Source organism: Pinus tabuliformis, chromosome 9 (genome assembly GCF_031772625.1).
Source record: "Pinus tabuliformis cultivar Carrire ecotype Pingquan chromosome 9, CPIR1, whole genome shotgun sequence".
NCBI lineage: Eukaryota > Viridiplantae > Streptophyta > Pinopsida > Pinales > Pinaceae > Pinus > Pinus tabuliformis.
Genome location: NC_142307.1, coordinates 429,912,846 through 429,925,720, shown reverse-complemented (window position 1 = coordinate 429,925,720; position 12,875 = coordinate 429,912,846).

Below are 12,875 nucleotides of genomic sequence, written 5' to 3'. Positions count from 1 at the left end.
CCTAGATAGAATGTTGCTCCACTAGTACTCTTACGATCATCAACGCTTCTTGCCCAATCTACATCTGTAAAGGCTTGAATAATGAGATTGTTTCCCTTGGGATACCACAAGCCATATTCTATTGTGCCCTTTAGATATCGAAGAATTATTTTGACGGCAATAATATGTGATTCTTTTGGTGCTGCTTGGAATCTTGCTACTTATCCAACTTCTTGCATAACATCTATCTGAGAGGCTATTACATATAGAAGACTACCAATCATAGATATATACAACCTCTGATCCACATCCTTAGATGCGTCGTCTATGCTTAATTTGCAACCTGTTACCATCGGAGTAAGGACGTGTTTGCAATCTTCCATTTTGAATTTCTTGAGCATTTCCTTGATGTACTTGGCTTGAAATATAAATATCCTTTCTCTTGCTGAGATATTTGAAGTCCTAAGAAGTATGTAAACTCACCAAGTAAAGACATATCGAACTCACTTTGCATCTTTGTAGCAAAGCTCTTACTTAGTCAATCATCATTGCTACCAAAGATTATATCATCCACATATACCTCAACGATTGTTAAATTATATTTATCTATTTGTACATAAAGATTGCTATCAGCAGTACCTTTCTTGAACCCTTGTTGACGTATATATCCATCAAGACGAGCATACCATGCTCTGGGAGCCTGCTTGAGACCATACAGATCCTTCCTTAACCTGTAAAGATAGTCTTCTTTTTCTGATAGTAGAAAACCTTTAGGTTGTTCGATGTAAACTTCTTCTTCTAATTCTCCATTCAGAAATGTTGACTTAACATCCATTTGGTAGACTTTTATTTTTATTGAGCATGCATAGGCGAGAAACATTTGGATGGCTTCCCTTTTGGAAACTGGTGCAAATGTTTCATCAAAATAAATTCCTTCCACTTGTGCATATCCTTTGCAAACTAATCTTGTCTTGTTCCTGGTAACCTGTAATCCTTCAACTGTTTTTCTCCCCGTGAACCTTTAATGAAACTACCATCTTGTTCAAACTACCTTCATGTCAATCGTAGACTTGTGCCATATACTACGGCATAGACTCCTCTTGTACAAACATTAAGGAGTCAACAAACCAGATTGTTCAAAATAGTGAGTCACCTAATGGGCCATCTTGAATTGAGTCATTATCTGAAGCAACTGCTAATTCCTCATGACCTTTTGCTTTTACAAATCCTGAAAGCATAACTGCTGAAACCTTGTTATCTGCTTTGTCTTCTTGTACCTGTTTCCTTTTCTAGACCTTCTTATTCCTGCAATCTCGAGCCATGTGCCCATAGTTATGACACTTGAAGCATTCAATGTTGTCCATAGGCGATTCCATCTAATATTTTCAACCACGAGTGCTATGGTCATAGTTATGGCATTTGAAACATTCAATATTTGGCCCATCTAGCACATATTCTCTTCTAACGAAGTCATCGTGGAACCTGTCTTGTGATCCTACAAACTTTCTTCTAGGGTTTTGCAGATAATGATTGTACCTGCCAAAAACTTCACAATCCCTAGCCATATGTCCATAGTTAGCACATAGAAAGCAATAACCATTAAATAAACAAACATACCTCAAAGATTTTTCATTCTTATTTAGAGGTGGTGTTGTATTTTCTTGTGGTCCTTTGTTCTTGATTGCTTTGGTCTTGTTCTTTGGAGTTGCAACATTCTTCTTTGGCTTTTCACTTTGATCAACTTCCTTCTTAGAATCATCCTGCGAAGCTGTGGAGCTTGTACCTTCTTCAACTAGAGCTTTACCATCTTTAATTGCCTTCATTTTTGCTTCTTCATCTATCTTATATTGTAAGTATTCTTTTTGTGATCCCTTGTGTTTCTGGGAAAACTAGTGTCTTTTTGAACGACTAGCCCTCTAGGTTTGGCAGCTACCCTAGAAAAAACAGTTTACAGCAATTCACGATTTCTTCTATGTATAATAGATAAGAGAAATACAATGGGACTAACCTGGAACTTCTGCTTAATCCCTTGCTTGATCTCTCTCCCCCTTTATAGATCTTGCAACTCCTCCCCGTACTTATCCCGCTTGGAGAGTACCTGTAGAAACACAGTAATAAAGAACCGTCAAAGCATCTTGATCTATTATATCATAAACATTACATAATTAGATATATAGTGAACATACAGTAGCATTCACAAATGATAACATTCACAATTGCACAATTATATGGAAGAAAACTTGAAGAACTTTATTAAATAGAAGGGAGAATTACAACCCAATGGTCTGATCTAGCATCAATCCCTCTTCACCTCATGAAATAGCAAGATCACACCAACAATACAATTCTCTTTCCTCAAATACAAACTATCAGCACTTCCTTGCAATTCACAATATTCCAGCCTCTGGATCTCTTAGATGAGGGATCCATTTATAGATGTGTGCAAGGGTGTGAGTCATCTCTGGGGTTTTGATTAGTGTCATTCCACTTGTTACAATTGGCTCCACTTGGACATTTCTTGGATCTCTTACTCATCCCTGAGTGAATTCAAAGAGGCAAGTGTCATAGGAGAAGTTTCTAGAAGATTCCATGAGCAACCACCTAGCAAACTGTCTCGGACATTTGTCCATCCTCGCCCATCACACCCTATAGAAGGCCTAATTAGTATGCATCACACCTGAGTAGTGTACCACTCAGTATGCATCGCACCTGGCCAGTGTAGTAGTCAGTATGGTTCAGTTTAGGCCATTTCTGGATGGTTTCTTAGGTGGAACTTTTGGGGAATGATGTAATCATATGACCATGTTCTTTTAGGGTATGAAACAACTCTTTTAGGGGTTGATGAGCCCTAGTTTATTGACATATAAGATTGGGGTTGAAGTGCCCAAATATGTCTATAACAGTTGCCCCCTAAAGCATGAAGTTGTAAATCTTGATGTCGGGTGAAATGCTTTATCATGAGGATCCGAGGTTTCGAATTGGAAGGTGACCTGTATAAGATACAATACAATACATCATCATAATACAATTTTCATGATATAGCTAAGGTGGGCATTCCCATGCTCAGCCTTATAAATTCATTTCATGCACATAGATTAGATAGTCATCTGCAGAGGTAGACTAGTGATTCTTCAGATGTAGAGTCATCATCCTTGGCTCGGATGACCATCTTTGTAGTATCTTTGTACATTTTATGTTTTTATATCCCTAAATATATCACAGCCTGGATGGATGAAACTAGATCTGGGGTCTTCAAACTCATTCAATCTTCGCCCGATGTACAAGTCAATCCATGTGAAGAGATGTTCTGAAGTCGAACATGGAAAGACATCGCCTGATTACCAGCCAATAATGTGAGCTATTAATAGACGCGAGAGGAATCACCGATAATGATAATGACCCTCAAGGTACTACAGTACAATTCATGTGGTGTGAATATATGATCCGATGTTGAACACCACGCAAAATATTTCGGTCGAAGGCCATTGATGTCAACCTATCGCCGGAAGTGAGAAACTTTCCATTGAGGCATGCAAGCTTCAAAGCACTGAAAGGGGTGTTTCTAAGTCAAATTCTTGGATAATGAGCTGATGTTGACAAGAAGTGACTTGTCGTAGGAGGGCCTTGATGTATCCCACATCTACGACACAAAATGAAGCAAATGATTTTTGGAGGTGAAAATGATCTGACAACACAAGGTTCAGGAATGGTGGTCATGAAAAATGAAGGTTAAAGGTATTGCAATGGATGAGGCATTAACTGGATTGTGGTTTCTCAACTAAATGACTTCTCTTGAACATGTCGGTGACACTGAGATGGATTGGTAGCGTTAACCCCAAAAGATGGATGGTGTGGAAGACCAATGGTTAGATGACCGGTGAACGAAATAACCCAACCCGACTCAATAATGGTGATGGAGTGAAAGTGTCATGTTCAAGAGCGACCTGCTACCATAAATTTCTTCAAGTTTTTTCCCTTTTTCCCCAGTCATTGTTGACCAGTACCTCTTTATTTTTGTCAAGCTTGAGGAGGATAACATATGCTTGTTCTATAATTTTCCCTTTGGGCAAACTTGTCGCTATGTTTTAACGAGTCTAGCGATAGTGAAACTCGGTCTTGTCTAGAGTGGACAAGTTTGTCACTATTGTTTTAACGAGTTTAACGACAAGGATAACTCAGTCCTTTTCATGTTTAGAGAGTTTGAAAAGGGATGAAAAGGAAACTCCAGAAGTTCTTTTTTGTAAAATAATCCCTTAGGTCCGAAAAAGGATAAAATAATACGAAAGGGATGACTTTTTCAATCACTTTAACGAGCTAAAAAAGACAAGCGCTCAAACTTTTTTGTGAGATAATCCCTTAGGTCTGAAAAAGATTAAAATATACGAGAGGGATGACATTTCCAATCACTTTAACGAGCTGGAAAGGCTAGTGCTCGACAATCTTTTCATATTTAACGAGTCTGAAAAGGGCTTAAAGGAGACTCGATTTTGAGGAACGAGTGGTGTCTAAGATAGCAACTAGTTCCAGGTAAGCTTGGAACTTCTCAAAAGATGGTGGTTTCTGTGAAGAGGTTGGCTAACAAGACCACTCATCACAGCTATTCCTCAGAAAGGGTAAAAAACCAAGTGGAAGCGTATGATCGGCCAAAAGAATGGAGGTGATGAGAGGTACACAACCAAGGCTCAAAAGGCTAATAGAATGGCAATCACAAAGGTTAATTTACTCAAGGTAGGTTCATTTTTTAATGAACTTGAACCATGGGGGAGCTATGCTCAGTTTCAGTTTTATTTTTATGCAAGCTCAAAACGACAGAACTAAATATTGAAAATGGGTTCATTTTTTGGACAATCTTGAACCAGAAAACTATGCTTGAATTGGTTTGCATGCCCCCAGCATGATGAAAGGGAAAGTCTCTTATAACTAGATGGAAATCACTACGGTGAGGTAGGGCGGTTTCATCCAGAATAGACAAAACACCTCTTGGCTTCGTCCAGAATAGACAAAGGTGAATGGTGTGTCAGACCAATCACATCACCTACAGGGAAACTTATCTTTACAACTAGGTGCATGCCCCCCAAGCTTCATTGAATTCATCAGGCTACTCATGGCTATCAGGTGGATGGAATGAAGGTTATTTTATGAGATCAAGTGAAAGACTCGACTGGAATTTTACGAGATCAAATCAAAGACTCGACTTGGAACTTTTCTCCAGGGGTCCTTGTTTCATTTTTTAACAAGCTTGACACAAGACAAGGAACTCTGCTCAGATCCCTGGTTTCATTTTTTAACGAGGTTGAAACAAGACAATGAACTATCCTCCACCTCCTTCGATCACAACTCATAAGTGGTCATGAAGGAAAGATCTGGTTCCAATGCCCCCAGTACCTAATGTACAACATCACTGAATTGATCGTCAGTCGATGTAGGTATGGAACAAGCTGCCACATAATTAACCCGTGGTGGGGATGATACCGTTGGTATGAAAGGACCATTTAGGGAAGATGGTTGACTAGGATCCATATTTGGACTAGAGAATGAAAGCTGGTCAACGATGACAATCCTGCCTTCATGTGGGAAACAAATCACTCAAAAGAGTGTTGAAACAATAGCTCCCATGTTATAAACATAGTCACGTCCAATAAGTAAATTGTAATCTAAAGGTCCTGGGACTACCATCATGTTTAGATAAATGGTTTTTCCTCCCAAAGTGATAGGTAACTGAGGAAGGATCCCTAACGGTTAACTAGTTCCTTTTTTAAAGCCCAACAGATTCTGTGTAACAGGCACAAGTGGTGGTGAACCGAGCGCTTGCCAAGTAGTTGAGGAAAGGATACTCACTGATGCACCCTCATCTATGATAGTGCCAGACACAATCATTTTGTAAACTTGTACTATGATCTGGAAAGGTACATAAGAAGGAAGGCGAGATCTTGCCAGTCGGTTCCAATCAAAGGAGGTGACTAGACTACTTGGAGGGGGTACCGAATAAATGGGTGAATTAACCCCTTGAGTTATGAGAACTAGGGGATTTTCTTCCTATTGTGAAGGAACGGGCGGATTTCTCCCAAGTTCATTGGAATCTAAAGTAACAAAGAGAATTTGAATGGTATCATTCTCACTCTCTTCGGGAAGGGTATGATTTTCCGAAGGTAAAATTGGGTCAACTGTCACCTTGACTGGTTGACTTTGGTCGGGTATAGACTCATGAGATTCACTTTCAGAGAGAGTGGTTTCGACCGACGGTTGATTTAAGTCAGTCAGTTTTTCAACTAGTAAAGGACTTGGGGAGATTTTCCTGTAGCCAGATGGAAGTCACTGCGATGATGCAGGACGGTTATCCAACACTCTTTTGGCTTCATCTAAAAAGGGACAAAGGTGAAGCGTATGGTTCCCTTCACATAACTTACATGGAACTCTAACCTTTCTCGTCTATCCATGAACTTTACTATCACTAGTTGAAGGTGTGTTATCAACATGATCTCCAGAAGTTGATGACACAAGATGTTGTGAATGGGGAGACCATTCTCTCAAGATCCGAGGAAAGCAAGGACAATCTCGAGAAAAATGGTCACCCACACAAACTATGCATGGAAATTTGACTTCGGAAAGTCTAATGTGCGGATTTTCACCAGATGAAGCATGGTTGCCCCCTTGCTTAATTGGTTTCTTCTTCTTCTCCTTCCCTTTCTTCTTCTTCTCAGCCATCTAGTTACTAGCATCACTACTTTCACCAAGCAAAGAGGAGGAAGGGGAGGGAGAAACAAACGAAGAAGAAGGCGAAGGGTCAACTTCAGTATCAACTGGAGGTTGATTCGATTGCAGAGGAATCACAACATTTTGAACCACAGAGGTTGAGAATAGCCATACTGGCAGGCCAATGGTAATTCCTGAAAGGGACAATGTAGCCATATACAGAGCACCAACATTTCCCCAAGAAGAGAAAGGACTAGGATTCCCCTCAAAAGGGATTCCTTCACTGGTGGACCCCAGATTTGTCTCCATATATCTCAACCTAAGATCAACTAAGGAATAGGGATGTTATTCTGAATTCAATTAATTTTAATGACGCTTTGACACAACTTTGCTTTTTCAGTTTTTAAGAGTCGAGAAAAAGCTAAAGATGACTCTAGTCTCCTTCAATTTTTAATGAGCCTAAAGTGACAAGTGCTCAAATGGACCTTTTCTTTTAAAGAGTTGAAAAGGAATGAAAGTGACTACTCTGGAAAATCTAGATAGAGGGATTACCAAACCAATCGCAAAACTACAATATATACCTTGGTGATAAATTAAAGAGAAATTACCAAGGACTTATGTACGGCAGACAATCTTCCCAAATGCTGTGTTCAATGCATTGTGATCAATAGGGAGGCCAACTCGGCTTCCTATGGATAAAGGATATAAGCCTATTGTGGTCTCCCAATATATACGCAATGGTACAGGGAGCACAAGTCTGTGCTAGCACTTGTCATGTCAAGGAGGAGGAATCATCCAACCTTCAATGAAAACGATAGTTACTAGTTTTTACGACACCGAAACACGTCTCTAGCCTAGACCTCTAGATGTGTTGCATTAAGTTCCAAAGCATTGTTAAGTTCATTGAAATTTATTTTAGAGTTGATCTTGTTTAAATTTTTCATTTCAATGGTTCACGGCGTGATGTTGATTTGAAATTCCTAAAATGCAATCTACAATGATAAACAATTGTTGTTTATTTTGAGCAATGAAAATCCCAGCTACTAAGGAAAGCAGATTACAATTCTTTCAAACAAAGAGCAAAGAGCACACACTAGTGCATTTTCCTAAATCATTTTTTGCACACAAAATAAATGCAAATTCAAATGCATGTATTTGTTTTTCGCTCTCCTTAATGTAAAAATTCCAAAAAGGAAAATTGAATGCAGCAAAGATCTGAAATATTTCTTTCAAAATGACATTTTTGACAATTTCTTCTTCAAAAGAGAAAGGAAGACTAAATGAAACTTTTCAATTTTGAATAAAAAATGCTTTTGACACTTCGAATATCAACAAATCAAACCAAATACATGATGAAAATTTCAATCGACTACCCAGGGAAGGAAGAATCCATGACACTTCTCTTTTCGACACAAAACGACAATTACAACACTTTTTGTACCAAAGCGACAGATCGATTTAAGCAACTTTTCAACAAAGGATTGTAAATGATGGACAAATACATAAAAACATTTACTAATCCTAATCTAATGGAGGCTGATATATGTGATGCAAGGAGGTTTCAGTAATAAGGCACTATTCATAAGCAGCAAAACAAGTAAACAAAACTGAAAACAAGGACAAAAACCCCCAATTTCTAGAATGGAAAAAGGTTCAGTCAGTCATTGCACCTGGGCTTCATAGAGACAGGGATGCATCGCACTTTACACACTCGAGAAGTGCAATGCATACTGGTTTATAGTGATAGATAGTGAGATGGGCCAGGGAGCACAACTGAAATGGGTTTTTGCTCAGATGTGCAGCTATTTTCAATGAGTTAAGCTGAGCTATGATGGACAGTAAAGAGAAAAGTACAGAGGAATGTCTTGAGAGGTTACTGAGCTACCAAAAGGGCATATAGAATGCTTGTAAGTCAAATGTTTAATTCATAAACTAAACCAGAGATTCACTGAAGCAGCATTCATCTACTATGCAATTGCAGAGCAAGAGCAGTTCGAAGGCTACCTGGCTAACTTCAAGCTCTATCTATAGTTTATAAAATAAACAACAAAAAAAACAAACATCTATTCGATCCCCAGTGGAGTCACCATTTTGTTTCTGGGATAACTAGTGTCTTTTCGAACGACTGGCCCTCTAGGTTTGGAAGCTATCCTAGAAACAAAAGTTTACACCAATTCACTATTTCTTCTATGTATAATAGATAAGAGAAGGACAATGGGACCAACCTGGAACTTCCACTTAATCCCTTGCTTGATCTCTCTCCCCCTTGACAGAGCTTGCAACTCCTCCCCATACTTATCCTGCTTGGAGAGTACCTGTAGAAACATAGTAACAAAGAACTGTCAAAGCATCTTGATCTATTATATCATAAACATTACAGAATCAGATATATAATGAATATACAATAGCATTCACAAATGATAACATTCACAATTGCACAATTATATGGAAGAAAAATTGAAGAACTTTATTAAATAGAAGGGAGAATTACAACCCAGTGGTCTGATCCAGCATCATCCTCCCAGCATCAATCCCTATTCACCTCATTAAATAGCAAGATCACACCAACAATACAATGCTCTTTCCTCAAATACAAACTATCAACACTTCCTTGCAATTCACAATATTCCAGCCTCTGGATCCCTTAGATGAGGGATCCATTTATAGATGTGTGTAAGGGTGTGAGTCATCTCTGGGGTTTGATTAGTGTCATTCCACTTGTTACAATTGGTTCCACTTGGAGATTTCTTGGACCTCTTACTCATCCCTGGGCGAATTCACAAAGGCAAGTGTCATAGGAGAAGTTTCTAGAATATTCCATGAGCAACCACCTAGCAAACTGTCTCGAACATTTGTCCATCCTCGCCCATCGCACCCTATAGAAGGCCTAATCAATATGCATCGCACCTAAATAGTGTACCACTCAGTATGCATCGCACTTGGCCAATGTAGTAGTCAGTATGGTTCAGTTTAGGCCATTTCTGGATGGTTTCTCAGGTGGAACTTTTGGGGAATGATGTAATTAGATGACCATGTTCTTTTAGGGTATGAAACAATTCTTTTAGGGGTTGATGAGCCCTAGTTTATTGACATATAATATTGGGGTTGAAGTGCCCAAATATGTCTATAACACTTGAGTTTGTCGATCTCATCACGAGTTGCATCAAGTTCTTCTTGCTTTTGAGAAAGATCTCCTTGAAACGATCTTTTCAAGATCTTCCTTCTTTTTCTGCCTCCTCAACCTGTAGCTTGAGAAGAGTGGTGTTCTCTACTTCTTTATTGAGAACCTGTATCTATTCCTTCTACTTCTCATTTTCAATCCTGAACCTTCTTATTTCTATTGAAGATGTTTCTAATTCCTTTTTCTTTTGGTCAACAGCATATATGTATGTTTTATCAGATTCCTTCCTTTCAATTTTTGCTTCCTGCATTTATTGTTTGATCCTGCTAATATCTTCAAATGCTGTGTTGAGTTCTTGTTGCTTCTATTGGACTTCTCTCTTGAGTTCTCATGTCATTGTATTATTGATTTCTTCCAACTTCTTTTTAAGTGACTCTTCAATACATTTGTGTTCTTCAACTTCAATTTTGAGACCTTGAACTTGTTCTTCAAGAGTATTGGAACAGATCTTCTCAACCTTGAGCTCTTTTATAAGTGATGAGCCTCATATATGGGTGATTATATGGGCTCATTTTACCTCCTAACCTAGTCAAATCAACCATTCTCTTATCTTATTGTATGATTTTCTAATTATATTTTTGCTTATAGGGTGAGTTGAGTTAGTTATTATGCCATGTGGTCTAACATGTATTTAATGCAGATTATTGATGGATTTCGAGGTAAAAGTCAAGGATCTAGTGGTCAAAATGCAGCAATAACTCGAAGTAGACAGAGGAGAGGAATTATAGGATGGAATCCCTCTCATTTATTTCTCCTCACTTCGAATTCCCCTTCATTCATCTCAAAGTACAAGCAGCCGAATCATGCACTAGAAGGCAGTTGAGCAAGTGGAAGATGATTGATAGTTATCTTGAGTTTTGGGAGACAAGTCTCCCTGATTTTAAGGAAGTTGTTGGTAGCTTCAGATGTATAAGTAGAGAGGCTTAGGGCCTCACTAGGGTTGACATTTTTTTTTCCTTGTGTAAACTCTGCTCAAATTTTGAGCATACTATTTTATGACAATTTTATGTAATCTTTCTACTTTTTGATAGTGAAGATGGAATCCTTTTTGAGCTAGCATTGAGTTACCTTAGAGGGCTAAATCTCTTGGGTTAGGGCCCAATACAAGCAGCCAAGCTTCTCTTTACTTGTATTTTTATGCTTTATTTCATTTTGTAGATTAGTTTGTTGTTAGATGTATTTCTCTTATGGTTAAGAATAGGTTGCTTTTGATGATTTAGTAGCTTGCTTCCATTTGTTCTTTCTATAGTAGGTTAAGCAGTGATCAGAGAAGATTCAAAAGGCTAGAAACAATTCCTTGGCCTCTCTTCCTCCCTTTGGGACCATGATTTGAGGCAAAGACTTTCTTGCTACCCCAAAAACACAGATTTTCCTCATTCCTAGGACTTCTAGTGTTTGCAGATCTCTAGTAGGTTGATAGTCTAGTTTTGCTCTACTTTAGATATTCTTTATCATGTTCACTTCCTGATTTGAAACATTCCTTTTGCATGCTTTCCTTTCTTACAACATTTCCTAGCATTTCCTTCTATACATCATAGTTTAGGCCATTTTAATGCAAAACTCTATTTTTCCTAGGATGCACTCATTTCATTGGTTGCTTGATTTTCTTAGTTGACTGTCAGTTTCTATGCAGCAGATCTCTTCCAGGAGCAGGCCAGCTTACCAAAAATCATACCATACATATGATCCATGCCCTATAGGCATCCCAAACCTCACCTCAATTCTGCCTTAGTTTCCTTCATTTTTCATAGAAATTCTTCCTCTCTCCTTGAGCAAACCCAATCATCTTTCTCTCTCCTGGTGATTCATGGTAGACCTTAGGCACCCTAACACCTCATTCCAACCTTCATCCACCTTTTCCACCCACTCTCACACCCTCAAAACAACGAAAATTTCTCTCGGCCTCCTCCTATAGGCCTCCTGTAGTTTCCATGTTTTCCTCCTGTAGTTTTCCTGTGTCCTCCTGCAGTTTTGCTTGTAGGCTTTCTTTTGAAGTCCGAGCGTGGGAAAAGCCTCCTGAAGGCCACCTAAGACCTCCCAGGACCCATCCACACCATCCTACATCCTCCCAAGCTCCAAAACCACCCACTAACACCACTTGTTCACTGCCACACTCACACACAATAAATTAGATGCATGTTAAATTCACATCAAAACACATAAAAATCCAAAAATATGTTTTTTTCTTATTTACTTCCAGAAATAGCATGGTTAGATTTTGTTTACTTCCTTGAGTAGGTAATGGCATTTCTTTCATGGTTTTCATAGTGTTTTTGGCAAAAGTAGAATTAGCTTGTTAATCAGGGTTTACTAGGTTTTGCTTTACATTCTAGTCTTTCTCCTTTCTGCAGTTAGAATAGCATCTGTAGAGTAATATTTCTTTCCTTTCATCACACATAGAGCTTCTTCTGAAATCTATATAATTTGGCTTGAGCTCCTAGTGATCTCGTGTCGGCTGACCAAGTGACAACTTGCAGTGAGAACTAGTACTTGTGCATATAGCATGACACTTCCAAGTTTGTTACGAATTTCTGGGTTGATAAAAGTAAAGTTGGCAGCCTAGGAGTTCCTACTGCAATACTGGTGCTCACCACATTTTGGTGTTTTTGGTGGGGAAGCGTCAGAGTATTCTGTGATTACTACTTTCTTCTATTTCCTATTGCAACATTCTACTAATAGTTTATTTCGGCAAAAGTAGACTAGTCATTTCTTTCCTTTTAGTTCTGCATTTCCTTGCTTTCCTTTTCAATTCTACAAATTTCCATTCAGCAAGTTCATTTCAACTAGTTGAAATTTGTTTTGTTCAATCACAATTCCAGTTTCTGTAGGTACTTTTAGTGTGGGGAAAAAGAAACAAAAAACAAACCAAAAATATTTCCTTTCATGCCTCGTAGGAGTAGAGATAACTGAGGAAAAAAATTTCCCAATGTTGGAAATAATACTGAGAGGGGGGGTGAATCAGTATTATCAGATCAATCAAACTTTTCTATTTCATACTCAGAAACATATACGCTACTTCAAT